Here is a 16,670-nt window from a genome sequence, read left to right on the forward strand (position 1 = left end):
TATATATATATATATAGAGAGAGAGAGATAGCAGTGCTGAGTGTGCTAGGGCAGCTGTCATGTGTATAGATGTAGCAGAGCTGGGTGTGATGGCAGCTATCATATATAGAGATATAGCAGAGCTGAGTGTGCTGGGGCAGCTGTCATAAAGAGATATAGCAGAGCTGAGTGTGCTGGGGCAGCTGTCATATAGAGATATAGCATAGCTGGGTGTGTTGGGACAGCTGTCATGTGTATAGATGTACACTGGCTAGAACAGCTAACAGAGTCAACAGTAGAAGTCTCATATTTTTTCAGTAACTAGCTATGCAGCTCTTATAGCTGTGTGGGTAAGTGCCTTGCCTTTGATACTGTCCCAGCAGACACTCATCTCTCTCTCCTGCTGCAGCACAGGCAAGGCATCTGTATCGCTGTCCTGAGGACAGCGATACAGATGACTATGCCAGGGATTCGTCGGATTCAAATTTTGTAAATGAGGTCGGGATTAGAGTCCACGAATCCTTCGAATCCAGCAAGATTTGAGGGATTTGTGGATTCGACGAATTCGTCGTTCCACCTCTAATCTAAACCCGTCCCCTGTTCCTGCTGTGACCACGTCTTGAGGAAGTCTATTCCACAGATTCACAGTTCTTACAGTAAAGAAGCTTTGACCCTTCTGCAGACTGAACTTTTTCCTCTCCAGTCAGAGGCAGCGCCCCCTTGTCTTCTGAGGGCATTTTACATGGAACAGTTTTTCACCGTATTTTTTGTATGGCCCATTTATATATTTGTACAGGTTAATCATGTCCCCCCCTTAGACGTCTCTTCTCAAGACTAAATAAATTCAATTTTTTTAATCTTTCTTCATAACTAAGACCCTCTATGCCCCTCATCAGTTTAGTCTCTCTCCTCTGTACTCTCTCCAGCTCCAGGGCGTCCTTTCTATGGACTGGTGTCCAGAACTGAACTGCATATTCCAGATGAGGCCGCACCAGCGCTTTGTAAAGTGGTAATATTACATCCCTGCCCCTCGAGTCCATGCCTCGTATAATGCATGACAATATCCTGGTGGCCTTAGAAGCAGCTGATTGACATTGTATACTATAATTTAATCTACCATCTACAAGGAGACCCAAATCCTTCTCTAAGTGACTCCCCAGTGTTACATCCTCTAGGACATATGGAGCACGGAGATTATTACTACCAAGATGCAGAACTTTACATTTGTCCACATTGAACCTCATTTGCCAAGTGGATGCCCAATCACTCAGAGAGTCCCAGTCAGCTTGTAGTTTATGGACATCTTCCATAGATTGTACAGTTCTACACAGCTTAGTGTCATCTGCTAAAATACAAACAGTACTACTACTCCCATCTTCTATATCATTAATAAATTAAATAATAAAGGGCCCAGCACTGAACCTTGGGGTCACCACTTATAACCCGAGACTATTCTGAACAGGAATCATTGACAACAACTCTCTGGACACGGTCCTTCATCCAGTTTTCAATCCAATTACAAAATATACTTTCCAAGAATATAGACCTTACTTTACCTATTAAAACGTCTATGAGGGACAGGATCAAAAGCCTCAGCAAAATCCAGAAACACTACATCCACAGCCACCCCTCTGTCCAGGCTACTACTCACCTCACTATATTCACAGCCGCACCTCTGTCCAGGCTACTACTTACCTCACTACATCTACAGCCGCCCCTCTGTCCAGGATACTACTTACCTCACTATATCCACAGCCCCCCTCTATCCAGGCTTCTACTCACCTTACTACATCTACAGCCGCCCCTCTGTCCAGGATACTACTTACCTCACTATATCCACAGCCGCCCCTCTGTCCAGGCTACTACTCACCTCACTACATCCACAGACGCTCCTCTGTCCAGGCTACTACTCACCTCACTACATCCACAGCCACCCCTCTGTCCAGGCTTTTACTCACCTTACTACATCCACAGCCGCTCCTCTGTCCAGGCTTCTACTTACCTCACTATATCCATAGCCGCTCCTCTGTCCAGGCTTCTACTTACCTCACTACATCCAAAGCCGCCCCTCTGTCCAGGCTTCTACTCACCTCACTACATCCACATCGGCCCCTCTGTCCAGGCTACTACTCACCTCACTACATCCACAGCCGCCCCTCTGTCCAGGCTTCTACTCACCTCACAACATCCACATCGGCCCCTCTGTCCAGGCTACTACTCACCTCACTACATCCACATCGGCCCCTCTGTCCAGGCTACTACTCACCTCACTACATCCACAGCCGCCCCTCTGTCCAGGCTTCTACTCACCTCACTACATCCACAGCCGCCCCTCTGTCCAGGCTTCTACTCACCTCACTATATTCACAGCCGCCCCTCTGTCCAGGCTACTACTTGCCTCACTACATCCACATCGGCCCCTCTGTCCAGGCTACTACTTACCTCACTACATTCACAGCCGCCCCTCTGTCCAGGCTACTACTCACCTCACTACATCCACAGCCGCCCCTCTGTCCAGGCTACTACTCACCTCACTACATTCACAGCCCCCCCTCTGTCCAGGCTACTACTCACCTCACTACATTCACAGCCGCCCCTCTGTCCAGGCTACTACTTACCTCACTACATCCACATCGGCCCCTCTGTCCAGGCTACTACTTACCTCACTACATTCACAGCCGCCCCTCTGTCCAGGCATCTACTCACCTCACTATATCCACAGCCGCCCCTCTGTCCAGGCTTCTACTCACCTCACTACATCCACAGCCGCCCCTCTGTCCAGGCTTCTACTCACCTGACTACATCCACAGCCGCCCCTCTGTCCAGGCTTCTACTCACCTGACTACATCCACAGCCGCCCCTCTGTCCAGGCTATTACTCACCTCACTACATCCACAGCCGCCCCTCTGTCCAGGCTTCTACTCACCTCACTACTTCCACAGCCGCCCCTCTGTCCAGGCTTTTACTCACCTCACAACACCTACAGCCGCCCCTCTGTCCAGGCTACTACTCACCTCACTACATCCACAGCTGCCCCTCTATCCAGGCTTCTACTCACCTCACTACATCCACAGCCGCCCCTCTGTCCAGGCTTTTACTCACCTCACAACACCCACAGCTGCCCCTCTGTCCAGGCTACTACTCACCTCACTACATCCACAGTCGCCCATCTGTCCAGGCTACTACTTACCTCACTACATCCACAGCCCCCCTCTATCCAGGCTTCTGCTCACCTCACTACATCTACAGCCGCCCCTCTGTCCAGGATACTACTTACCTCACTATATCCACAGCCGCCCCTCTGTCCAGGCTACTACTCACCTCACTACATCCACAGACGCTCCTCTGTCCAGGCTACTACTCACCTCACTACACCCACAGCCACCCCTCTGTCCAGGCTTTTATTCACCTTACTACATCCACAGCCTCTCCTCTGTCCAGGCTTCTACTTACCTCACTATATCCACAGCCGCTCCTCTGTCCAGGCTTCTACTTACCTCACTACATCCACAGCTGCCCCTCTGTCCAGGCTACTACTCACCTCACTACATCCAAAGCCGCCCCTCTGTCCAGGCTTCTACTCACCTCACTACATCCACATCGGCCCCTCTGTCCAGGCTACTACTCACCTCACTACATCCACAGCCGCCCCTCTGTCCAGGCTTCTACTCACCTCACTACATCCACAGCCGCCCCTCTGTCCAGGCTACTACTCACCTCACTATATTCACAGCCGCCCCTCTGTCCAGGCTACTACTTACCTCACTACATCCACATCGGCCCCTCTGTCCAGGCTACTACTTACCTCACTACATTCACAGCCGCCCCTCTGTCCAGGCTACTACTCACCTCACTACATCCACAGCCCCCCTCTATCCAGGCTTCTACTCACCTCACTACATCTACAGCCGCCCCTCTGTCCAGGATACTACTCACCTCACTATATCCACAGCCGCCCCTCTGTCCAGGCTACTACTCACCTCACTACATCCACAGACGCTCCTCTGTCCAGGCTACTCCTCACCTCACTACATCCACAGACGCTCCTCTGTCCAGGCTACTACTCACCTCACTACATCCACAGCCACCCCTCTGTCCAGTCTTTTACTCACCTTACTACATCCACAGCCGCTCCTCTGTCCAGGTTTCTACTTACCTCACTATATCCATAGCCGCTCCTCTGTCCAGGCTTCTACTTACCTCACTACATCCACAGCTGCCCCTCTGTCCAGGCTACTACTCACCTCACTACATCCAAAGCCGCCCCTCTGTCCAGGCTTCTACTCACCTCACTACATCCACATCGGCCCCTCTGTCCAGGCTACTACTCACCTCACTACATCTACATCGGCCCCTCTGTCCAGGCTTCTACTCATCTCACTACATCCACAGCCGCCCCTCTGTCCAGGCTACTACTCACCTCACTATATTCACAGCCGCCCCTCTGTCCAGGCTACTACTTACCTCACTACATCCACATCGGCCCCTCTGTCCAGGCTACTACTCACCTCACTACATCCACAGCCGCCCCTCTGTCTAGGCTACTACTCACCTCACTACATTCACAGCCGCCCCTCTGTCCAGGCTACTACTTACCTCACTACATCCACATCGGCCCCTCTGTCCAGGCTACTACTTACCTCACTACATTCATAGCCGCCCCTCTGTCCAGGCTTCTACTCACCTCACTATATCCACAGCCGCCCCTCTGTCCAGTCTTCTACTCACCTCACTACATCCACAGCCGCCCCTCTGTCCAGGCTTCTACTCACCTCACTACATCCACAGCCGCCCCTCTGTTCAGGCTACTACTCAGCTCACTACATCCACAGCCGCCCCTCTGTCCAGGCTTCTACTCACCTCACTACATCCACAGCCGCCCCTCTGTCCAGGCTTCTACTCACCTCACTACATCCACAGCCCCCCTCTGTCCAGGCTACTACTCACCTCACTACATTCACAGCCGCCCCTCTGTCCAGGCTACTACTTACCTCACTACATTCACAGCCGCCCCTCTGTCCAGGCTACTACTCACCTCACTACATCCACAGCCGCCCCTCTGTCCAGGCTACTACTCACCTCACAACATCCACAGCCGCCCCTCTGTCCAGGCTTCTACTCACCTCACTACATCCACAGCCCCCCTCTGTCCAGGCTACTACTCACCTCACTACATTCCCAGCCGCCCCTCTGTCCAGGCTACTACTTACCTCACTACATTCACAGCCGCCCCTCTGTCCAGGCTACTACTCACCTCACTACATCCACAGCCGCCCCTCTGTCCAGGCTACTACTCACCTCACTACATCCACAGCCCCCCTTTATCCAGGCTTCTACTCACCTCACTACATCTACAGCGCACTTCTGTCCAGGATACTACTAAGGGCTCTTTCACACTTGTGTTGTCCGGATCCGGCGTGCACTCCACTTGCCGGAATTACACTCCGGATCCGGAAAAACGCAAGTGTACTGAAAGCATTTGAAGACGGAACCGTCTTCAAAATGCTTTCAGTGTTACTATGGCAGCCAGGACGCTATTAAAGTCCTGGTTGCCATAGTAGGAGCGGGGGAGCGGTATACTTACAGTCCGTGCGGCTCCCGGGGCGCTCCAGAGTGACGTCAGAGCGCCCCATGCGCATGGATGACGTGTCCAATGCGATCACATGATCCATGCGCTTGGGGCGCCCTGACGTCACTCTGGAGCGCCCCGGGAGCCGCACGGACGGTAAGTATGCTGCTCCCCCGCTCCCCGCTACACTTTACCATGGCTGCCAGGACTTTAGCGTCCCAGCAGCCATGGTAACCATTCAGAAAAAGCTAAATGTCGGCTCCGGCAATGCGCCGAAACGACGTTTAGCTTAAGGCCGGATCTGGATCAATGCCTTTCAATGGGCATTAATTCCGGATCCGGCCTTGCGGCAAGTGTTCCGGATTTTTGGCCTGAGCAAAAAGCGCAGCATGCTGCGGTATTTTCTCCGGCCAAAAAACGTTCCGTTCCGGAACTGAAGACACCCTGATGCATCCTGAACGGATTTCTCTCCATTCAGAATGCATTAGGATAATCCTGATCAGGATTCTTCCGGCATAGAGCCCCGACGACGGAACTCTATGCCGGAAGAAAAGAACGCAGGTGTGAAATAGCCCTTACCTCACTATATCCACAGCCGCCCCTCTGTCCAGGCTACTACTCACCTCACTACATCCACAGCCACCCCTCTGTCCAGGCTTTTATTCACCCTACTACATCCACAGCCGCTCCTCTGTCCAGGCTTCTACTTACCTCACTATATCCACAGCCGCTCCTCTGTCCAGGCTTCTACTTACCTCACTACATCCACAGCTGCCCCTCTGTCCAGGCTACTACTCACCTCACTACATCCACAGACGCCCCTCTGTCCAGGCTACTACTCACCTCACTACATCCACAGCCACCCCTCTGTCCAGGCTTTTATTCACCCTACTACATCCACAGCCGCTCCTCTGTCCAGGCTTCTACTTACCTCACTACATCCACAGCTGCCCCTCTGTCCAGGCTACTACTCACCTCACTACATCCAAAGCCGCCCCTCTGTCCAGGCTTCTACTCACCTCACTACATCCACATCGGCCCCTCTGTCCAGGCTACTACTCACCTCACTACATCCACAGCCGCCCCTCTGTCCAGGCTTCTACTCACCTCACTACATCCACAGCCGCCCCTCTGTCCAGGCTTCTACTCATCTCACTATATTCACAGCCGCCCCTCTGTCCAGGCTACTACTTACCTCACTACATCCACATCGGCCCCTCTGTCCAGGCTACTACTTACCTCACTACATTCACAGCCGCCCCTCTGTCCAGGCTACTACTCACCTCACTACATCCACAGCCGCCCCTCTGTCCAGGCTACTACTCACCTCACTACATCCACAGCCCCCCTCTATCCAGGCTTCTACTCACCTCACTACATCTACAGCCGCCCCTCTGTCCAGGATACTACTTACCTCACTATATCCACAGCCGCCCCTCTGTCCAGGCTACTACTCACCTCACTACATCCACAGACACTCCTCTGTCCAGGCTACTACTCACCTTACTACATCCACAGCCGCTCCTCTGTCCAGGCTTCTACTTACCTCACTATATCCATAGCCGCTGCTCTGTCCAGGCTTCTACTTACCTCACTACATCCACAGCTGCCCCTCTGTCCAGGCTACTACTCACCTCACTATATTCACAGCCGCCCCTCTGTCCAGGCTACTACTTACCTCACTACATCCACATCGGCCCCTCTGTCCAGGCTACTACTTACCTCACTACATTCACAGCCGCCCCTCTGTCCAGGCTACTACTCACCTCACTACATCCACAGCCGCCCCTCTGTCCAGGCTACTACTCACCTCACTACATTCACAGCCGCCCCTCTGTCCAGGCTACTACTTACCTCACTACATCCACATCGGCCCCTCTGTCCAGGCTACTACTTACCTCACTACATTCACAGCCGCTCCTCTGTCCAGGCTACTACTCACCTTACTACATCCACAGCCGCTCCTCTGTCCAGGCTTCTACTTACCTCACTATATCCATAGCCGCTCCTCAGTCCAGGCTTCTACTTACCTCACTACATCCACAGCTGCCCCTCTGTCCAGGCTACTACTCACCTCACTATATTCACAGCCGCCCCTCTGTCCAGGCTAATACTTACCTCACTACATCCACATCGGCCCCTCTGTCCAGGCTACTACTTACCTCACTACATTCACAGCCGCCCCTCTGTCCAGGCTACTACTCACCTCACTACATCCACAGCCGCCCCTCTGTCCAGGCTACTACTCACCTCACTACATTCATAGCCGCCCCTCTGTCCAGGCTACTACTTACCTCACTACATCCACATCGGCCCCTCTGTCCAGGCTACTACTTACCTCACTACATTCACAGACGCTCCTCTGTCCAGGCTTCTACTCACCTCACTATATCCACAGCCGCCCCTCTGTCCAGGCTTCTACTCACTTCACTACATCCACAGCCGCCCCTCTGTCCAGGCTTCTACTCACCTCACTACATCCACAGCCGCCCCTCTGTCCAGGCTTCTACTCACCTCACTACATCCACAGCCGCCCCTCTGTTCAGGCTACTACTCAGCTCACTACATCCACAGCCGCCCCTCTGTCCAGGCTACTACTTACCTCACTACATCCACATCGGCCCCTCTGTCCAGGCTTCTACTCGCCTCACTACATCCACAGCCGCCCCTCTGTCCAGGCTACTACTCACCTCACTACATCCACAGCCGCCCCTCTGTCCAGGCTTCTACTCACCTCACTACATCCACAGCCGCCCCTCTGTCCAATCTACTACTCACCTCACTACATCCACAGCCGCCCCTCTGTCCAGGCTACTACTCACCTCACTACATTTACAGCCGCCCATCTTTCCAGGCTACTACTTACCTCACTACATCCACATCGGCCCCTCTGTCCAGGCTACTACTTACCTCACTACATTCACAGCCGCCCCACTGTCCAGGCTACTACTCACCTCACTACGTCCACAGCCGCCCCTCTGTCCAGGCTTCTACTCACCTCACTACATTCACAGCCGCCCCTCTGTCCAGGCTACTACTCACCTCACTACATCTACAGCCGCCCCTCTGTCCAGGCTTCTACTTGCCTCACTACATTCACAGCCGCCCCTCTGTCCAGGCTACTACTCACCTCACTACATCCACAGCCGCCCCTCTGTCCAGGCTTCTACTCGCCTCACTACACCCACAGCCGCCCCTCAGTCCAGGCTACTAATCACATCACTACATTCACAGCCGCCCCTCTGTCCAGGCTACTACTCACCTCACTACATTCACAGCCGCCCCTCTCTCCAGGCTACTACTGACCTCACTACATCCACAGCCGCCCTCTGTCCAGGCTTCTACTCACCTCACTACATCCATAGCTGTCCCTCTGTCCAGGCTACTACTTACCTCGCTACATTCACAGGCACCCCTCTGTCCAGGCTTCTTCTTACCTCACTACATTCACAGCCGCCCCTCTGTCCAGGCTACTACTGACCTCACTACATTCACAGCCGCCCCTCTGTCCAGGCTACTACTCACCTCACTACATTCACAGCCGCTCCTCTGTCCAGGCTACTACTGACCTCACTACATCCACAGCTGCCCCTCTGTCCAGGCTACTACTCACCTCGCTACATTCACAGGCACCCCTCTGTCCAGGCTTCTTCTTACCTCACTACATCCACAGCCTCCCCTCTGTCCAGGCTACTACTTACCTCACTATATCCACAGCCACCCCTCTGTCCAGGCTTCTTCTTACCTCACTACATCCGCAGCCTCCCCTCTGTCCAGGCTACTACTTACCTCACTATATCCACAGCCACCCCTCTGTCCAGGTTTCTACTCACCTCACTACATCCACAGCCGGCCCCTCTGTCCAGGCTACTATTCACCTCACTATATCCACAGCTGCCCCTCTGTCCAGGCTTCTTCTTACGTCACTACATTCACAGCCTCACCTCTGTCCAGGCTTCTACTCACCTCACTACATTCACAGCCGCCCCTCTGTCCAGGCTTCTTCTTACCTCACTACATCCACAGCCTCACCTCTGTCCAGGCTACTACTTACCTCACTATATCCACAGCCACCCCTCTGTCCAGGCTTCTACTCACCTCACTACATCCACAGCCGCCCCTCTGTCCAGGCTACTATTTTCCTCACTACATCCACATCGGCCCCTCTGTCCAGGCTACTACTTACCTCACTAAATCCACAGACGCCCCTCTGTCCAGACTACTACTCACCTCCTCAGAAAAACAAATCAGGTTAGTCTGCCAACTTCTGTCCTTGGTAAACCCATGTTGGTTATCACTTATAATATTATTTACAGTCACATTCTCCGGTATATAGTCCCTTAAGAGTCCTTCAAACATTTTCCCCACAACAGAAGTTAAACTAACTGGTCTATAATTACCTGTGGAGGACCTAGATCCACGTTTGCCCTGCACCAATCACTTTGCTCTGTACCAGTACCTGGAGAATCTTTAAAAATTATAAACAGGGCACAGCAATGACTGAACTGAGCTCTTTAAGCACTCTTGGGTGTAATCCATATGGACCCGGAGCCTTGTTCACATTTACCCTATTTAACTTGTCTTGGACCATATCTACGGTTAGCCAATTGAGTATATCACTGGATGTACTAACAGCCCCAGCAGCACAGATATCAGCTCCTTTCTGTGGAGCCTATCAATAGTAAAAGCCCGGAGAACCCCTTTAAAGGAACCTATTCCAGTATGCAAAATGGACAAGAAAGATATGTTCTATAATTTGCAGACAGCACACAGACGAAATCCGAATGAATGAGTCAGTGTGCGATGCACAAAAAATGTGGATAAGATGCAGATTGAAAATACAATCATGTGTGTGTAGCTGCATATAATAAATTCTCTGTAATGTGCTTCCTACCCTCATCACTAGAGGGCACCGCTGAGCCTGAACATGTCATATAGGTGTTCCCATAACACAAAAATATCAGGGTTCACCGGGTCCCCATGATGAGAACACAACAACCCTTTAATATTGGAACTGGACTTATTGGAGGAGAATGCAGGATGATGGGTATGGATGAAGGAACTTTTACTTTTGATATGTTGGAGGCCCCCAGGTCACCACCAAGGACCATTAGGCACACACCTCTGTACACAAATAATAGTGGCCCTTAGGGTACGTCCACATGGCACCTTAAATACTGCACGATCCCGTTTTCATTTTTGCATTTTCGTTTTTTCCTCCCCACGTTCCCCATAGCCAAATCTTTTTGAATTCTCCATTCATATTTTTTGCAGGTCAAGATGCATTTTTTAATGGCACCATTTAATTTACTATGTCTTGTATTGAAAAACGGGAAAAAATCTTTGTGGGGTAAAAATTTAAAAAGAAACAATTCCGGCAAGGTTTTTTTAGGGTTTTGATATTACAGTGTTCAATGTGCGCTACAAATGACGTGATGTCCTTATTCTGCGACTCAATACGATTACGACGATGCCAAACTTGTATATTTTTTTTATATTTAAAATAAATAAATAAATAAATAAAAACCATTGAAAAAATCTAAATTTTCTTTGCATTAACAACCAGAACTTTTTTATATTTCCATCCACAGAGCTGTATGAAGGTTTTTTTTTTTTTTGCAGGACAAACTAGTTTTAATTGGTACCATTTTTGGGGAGCATACAACTTTTCATTGTTATGCAGTTTCTTGTGGGATAAGCTGACCAAAAATGGTGAATTGCGTGTTTTTATTTTTTCCCGCTATGGTGTACACTGCGCAAGATATAGTTGGGACATTTTCATATCCTGCAATACCTAATATTTATTTAAAAAAATTGTATATATTTTATATGTAAAATTGAAAAATTGGGTGATTTCAACTTTTAATATTTTTATGGTTTTTAAAATTAGTTTACCTTTTTAACAATAACTTTTAGGCCTCTTGCACACGAACGATACGGATTAGGTCCGGATGCGTTCAGGAAAACTCGCACTATTTTGCAAGCAAGTTCAATCAGTTTTGTCTGCGACTGCGTTTAGTTGTTCAGTTTTTTCCACGCGGGTACAATGCGCATTGATGCGTTTTTCATGCGCGTGATAGCAAACTGAAGGTTTACAAACAACATCTCCTAGCAACCATCAGTGAAAAACGCATTTCATCCACACTTGCTTGCGCATGTGATGCGTTTTTCACGCAGCTCTATTCACTTCTATGGGGCCAGGGCAGCGTGAAAAACACAGAAAATAGAGCATGCTGCGATTTTCACTCAACGCACAAGTGATGCGTGAAAACAACGCTCATGTACACAGACCCATTGACATAAAGGGGTCCGGATTCAGTGCAGGCGCAATGCGTTCGCATCACGCATTGCAGCCGCGCAGAAAACTCGCTCATCTGAAAGGGGCCTTAGTCTCCTTTGGGAGCTACAACCTAGGATCTTTTTATCTTATCTTATTTTACTCATCCTAATAGAAATCTATTACAATGAGTGGGATACTGACACAATCCCTGCGGAGCTATGCCTCGTGCACAGCTTAGCAGGGAGGTTAACTTGGCGGGCATAGTAAGCTTTAGGAGCTCCCAGGCTGCCGTGGTAACCGATCAGAGCCACACGATTTCAATGCAGGAGATTCTATCAGAAGCATCTCATCTCGGCATCTGAGGGGTTAAATGACGGCTTTGACGTGATCGCTGTTTCTCATCATTGCGGCTGGGTGTCTGCTGTATGATACAGCCGATACCTGCCACGTACGTCACGGTGGCTGAAGGGGTTAATTAGAGCCCGCTGTGGCCCATACGGCTCTGCAGTACTGAACCGCAGCTGTCATGTGATCATACTCTTACTTTGGGGGGAAACTAAAGGGTGTGCTCTACCAAAAAAAATAGAAAATATCAATCCCCTATAGGTTTGTTCACATCTGCACTAAATGTTTAGATCGTTCTGCTCTATGAGCAGAAAATGCCGGAAGCGCCGGCGCTTTGCGTAAGAGACACAAATGGTGACCAGAATATCCCAATGGCTAAAATCACTCAAAGAGTCTGACATTTTGCCAGCTGAATAGTAATTAATCCAGGGTAGACTGGCCGTAGACCCTACAGGGAAATTTCCGAATAAGCTGATGCTCAGAACCTCCTCATGGCCACCAGTCAGGTACATAAAGATCTGATGCTCTAAACAATAATTAATGCAGAAGCATTAGGTACTTCAGCATCTGGCCGATTGCCACAGGTGCCCTCCTAAATTCTACCACATAACCCACCTCCGGACAGTAATACAGTTCAATACTGCAACAAGGGTGGCGGTACATTGTGCTGCACTGTGGTATCTGGTTCTGCTGGGGCGGTATATTGTGCTGCACTGTGGTATTTGGTTCTGCTGGGTCGGCATATTGTGCTGCACTGTGGTATTTGGTTCTGCTGGGGCGGTACTTTGTGCTGCACTGTGGTATCTGGTTCTGCTGGGGAGGTATATTGTGCTGCACTGTGGTATTTGGTTCTGCTGGGGCGGTATATTGTGCTGCACTGTGGTATTTGGTTCTGCTGGGGCGGTATATTGTGCTGCACTGTGGTATCTGGTTCTGCTGGGGCGGTATATTGTGCTGCACTGTGGTATCTGGTTCTGCTGGGGCGGTATATTGTGCTGCACTGTGGTATCTGGTTCTGCTGAGGCGGTATATTGTGCTGCTCTGTGGTATTTGGTTCTGCTGGGGCGGTATTCGGTGCTGCACTGTGGTATTTGGTTCTGCTGGGGCAGTATATTGTGCTGCACTGTGGTATCTGGTTCTGCCAGTGCGGTATTTTGTGCTGCACTTTGGTATCTGGTTCTGCCGGGGCGGTATTTTGTGCTGCACTGTGGTATTTGGTTCTGCTGGGGCGGTATATTGTGCTGCACTGTGGTATCTGGTTCTGCTGGGGCGGTATATTGTGCTGCACTGTGGTATCTGGTTCTGCTGGGGCAGTACATTGTGCTGCACTGTGGTAATTGGTTCTGCTGGGGCAGTACATTGTGCTGCACTGTGGTATCTGGTTCTGCTGGGGAGGTATATTGTGCTGCACTGTGGTATTTGGTTCTGCTGGGGCGGTATATTGTGCTGCACTGTGGTATCTGGTTCTGCTGGGGCGGTATATTGTGCTGCACTGTGGTATCTGGTTCTGCTGAGGCGGTATATTGTGCTGCTCTGTGGTATTTGGTTCTGCTGGGGCGGTATTCGGTGCTGCACTGTGGTATTTGGTTCTGCTGGGGCAGTATATTGTGCTGCAATGTGGTATCTGGTTCTGCCAGTGCGGTATTTTGTGCTGCACTTTGGTATCTGGTTCTGCCGGGGCGGTATTTTGTGCTGCACTGTGGTATTTGGTTCTGCTGGGGCGGTATATTGTGCTGCACTGTGGTATCTGGTTCTGCCGGGGCGGTATATTGTGCTGCACTGTGGTATCTGGTTCTGCTGGGGCGGTATATTGTGCTGCACTGTGGTATCTGGTTCTGCTGGGGCAGTATATTGTGCTGCACTGTGGTATTTGGTTCTGCTGGGGCAGTATATTGTGCTGCACTGTGGTATCTGGTTCTGCTGGTGCAGTATATTGTGCTGCACTGTGGTATCTGGTTCTGCCGGGGCAGTATTTTGTGCTGCACTGTGGTATTTGGTTCTGCTGGGGCAGTATATTGTGCGCACTATGGTATCTGGTTCTGCTGGGGCAGTATATTGTGCTGCACTGTGGTATTTGGTTCTGCTGGGGTGGTATATTGTGCTGCACTGTAGTATTTGGCTCTGCTGGGCCAGTATATTGTGCTGCACTGTGGTATCTGGTTCTGCTGGGGCGGTATATTGTGCTGCACTTTGGTATCTGGTTCTGCCGGGGCGGTATTTTGTGCTGCACTGTGGTGTTTGGTTCTGCTGGGGCAGTACATTGTGCTGCACTGTGGTATCTGGTTCTGCCGGGGCGGTATTTTGTGCTGCACTGTGGTATCTGGTTCTGCCGGGGCGGTATTTTGTGCTGCACTGTAGTATTTGGTTCTGCTGGGGCAGTATATTGTGCTGCACTGTGGTTTCTGGTTCTGCTGGTACAGTATATTGTGCTGCACTGTGGTATTTGGTTCTGCTGGGGCAGTATATTGTGCTGCACTGTGGTATTTGGTTCTGCTGGGGCAGTATATTGTGCTGCACTGTGGTATCTGGTTCTGCTGGGGCGGTATATTGTGCTGCACTGTGGTATCTGGTTCTGCCAGTGCGGTATTTTGTGCTGCACTGTGGTATTTGGTTCTGCTGGGGCGGTACATTGTGCTGCACTTTGGTATCTGGTTCTGCCGGGGCGGTATTTTGTGCTGCACTGTGGTATTTGGTTCTGCTGGGGCGGTATATTGTGCTGCACTGTGGTATCTGGTTCTGCCGGGGCGGTATATTGTGCTGCACTGTGGTATCTGGTTCTGCTGGGGCGGTATATTGTGCTGCACTGTGGTATCTGGTTCTGCTGGGGCGGTATATTGTGCTGCACTGTGGTATCTGGTTCTGCTGGGGCAGTACATTGGGCTGCACTGTGGTATTTGGTTCTGCTGGGGCGGTATATTGTGCTGCACTGTGGTATATGGTTCTGCTGGGGCAGTATATTGTGCTGCACTGTGGTATTTGGTTCTGCTGGGGCAGTATATTGTGCTGCACTGTGGTATCTGGTTCTGCCGGGGCAGTATTTTGTGCTGCACTGTGGTATTTGGTTCTGCTGGGGCAGTACATTGTGCTGCACTGTGGTATTTGGTTCTGCTGGGGCAGTATATTGTGCTGCACTGTGGTATCTGGTTCTGCTGGTGCAGTATATTGTGCTGCACTGTGGTATTTGGTTCTGCTGGGGCAGTATATTGTGCTGCACTGTGGTATCTGGTTCTGCTGGGGCGGTATATTGTGCTGCACTGTGGTATCTGGTTCTGTCGGGGCAGTATTTTGTGCTGCACTGTGGTATTTGGTTCTGCTGGGGCAGTATATTGTGCGCACTATGGTATCTGGTTCTGCTGGGGCAGTATATTGTGCTGCACTGTGGTATTTGGTTCTGCTGGGGTGGTATATTGTGCTGCACTGTAGTATTTGGCTCTGCTGGGCCAGTATATTGTGCTGCACTGTGGTATCTGGTTCTGCTGGGGCGGTACATTGTGCTGCACTTTGGTATCTGGTTCTGCCGGGGCGGTATTTTGTGCTGCACTGTGGTGTTTGGTTCTGCTGGGGCAGTACATTGTGCTGCACTGTGGTATCTGGTTCTGCCGGGGCGGTATTTTGTTCTGCACTGTGGTATCTGGTTCTGCCGGGGCGGTATTTTGTGCTGCACTGTAGTATTTGGTTCTGCTGGGGCAGTACATTGTGCTGCACTGTGGTATCTGGTTCTGCCGGGGCGGTATTTTGTGCTGCACTGTGGTATTTGGTTCTGCTGGGGCAGTACATTGTGCTGCACTGTGGTATTTGGTTCTGCTGGGGCGGTATATTGTGCTGCACTGTGGTATCTGGTTCTGCTGGGGCAGTACATTGTGCTGCACTGTGGTATTTGGTTCTGCTGGGGCGGTATATTGTGCTGCACTGTGGTATCTGGTTCTGCTGGGGCAGTACATTGTGCTGCACTGTGGTAATTGGTTCTGCTGGGGCAGTACATTGTGCTGCACTGTGGTATTTGGTTCTGCTGGGGCGGTATATTGTGCTGCACTGTGGTATCTGGTTCTGCTGGGGCAGTATATTGTGCTGCACTTTGGTAATTGGTTCTGCTGGGGCGGTATATTGTGCTGCACTGTGGTATCTGGTTCTGCTTGGGCAGTATATTGTGCTGCACTGTGGTATCTGGTTCTGCTGGGGCGGTATATTGTGCTGCACTGTGGTATCTGGTTCTGCTGGGGCAGTATATTGTGCTGCACTGTGGTATTTGGTTCTGCTGGGGCAGTATATTGTGCTGCACTGTGGTATCTGGTTCTGCTGGGGCAGTATATTGTGCTGCACTGTGGTATCTGGTTCTGCTTGGGCAGTATATTGTGCTGCACTGTGGTATTTGGTTCTGCTGGGGCGGTACATTGTGCTGCACTGTGGTATCTGGTTCTGCTGGGGCAGTATATTGTGCTGCACTGTGGTATTGCTGGCCCGGCCCACTTCTCTTGTCCCTGCCTACTATTGTTGTAT

The sequence above is a fragment of the Bufo bufo genome, chromosome 9, assembly GCF_905171765.1.
Source record: "Bufo bufo chromosome 9, aBufBuf1.1, whole genome shotgun sequence".
NCBI lineage: Eukaryota > Metazoa > Chordata > Amphibia > Anura > Bufonidae > Bufo > Bufo bufo.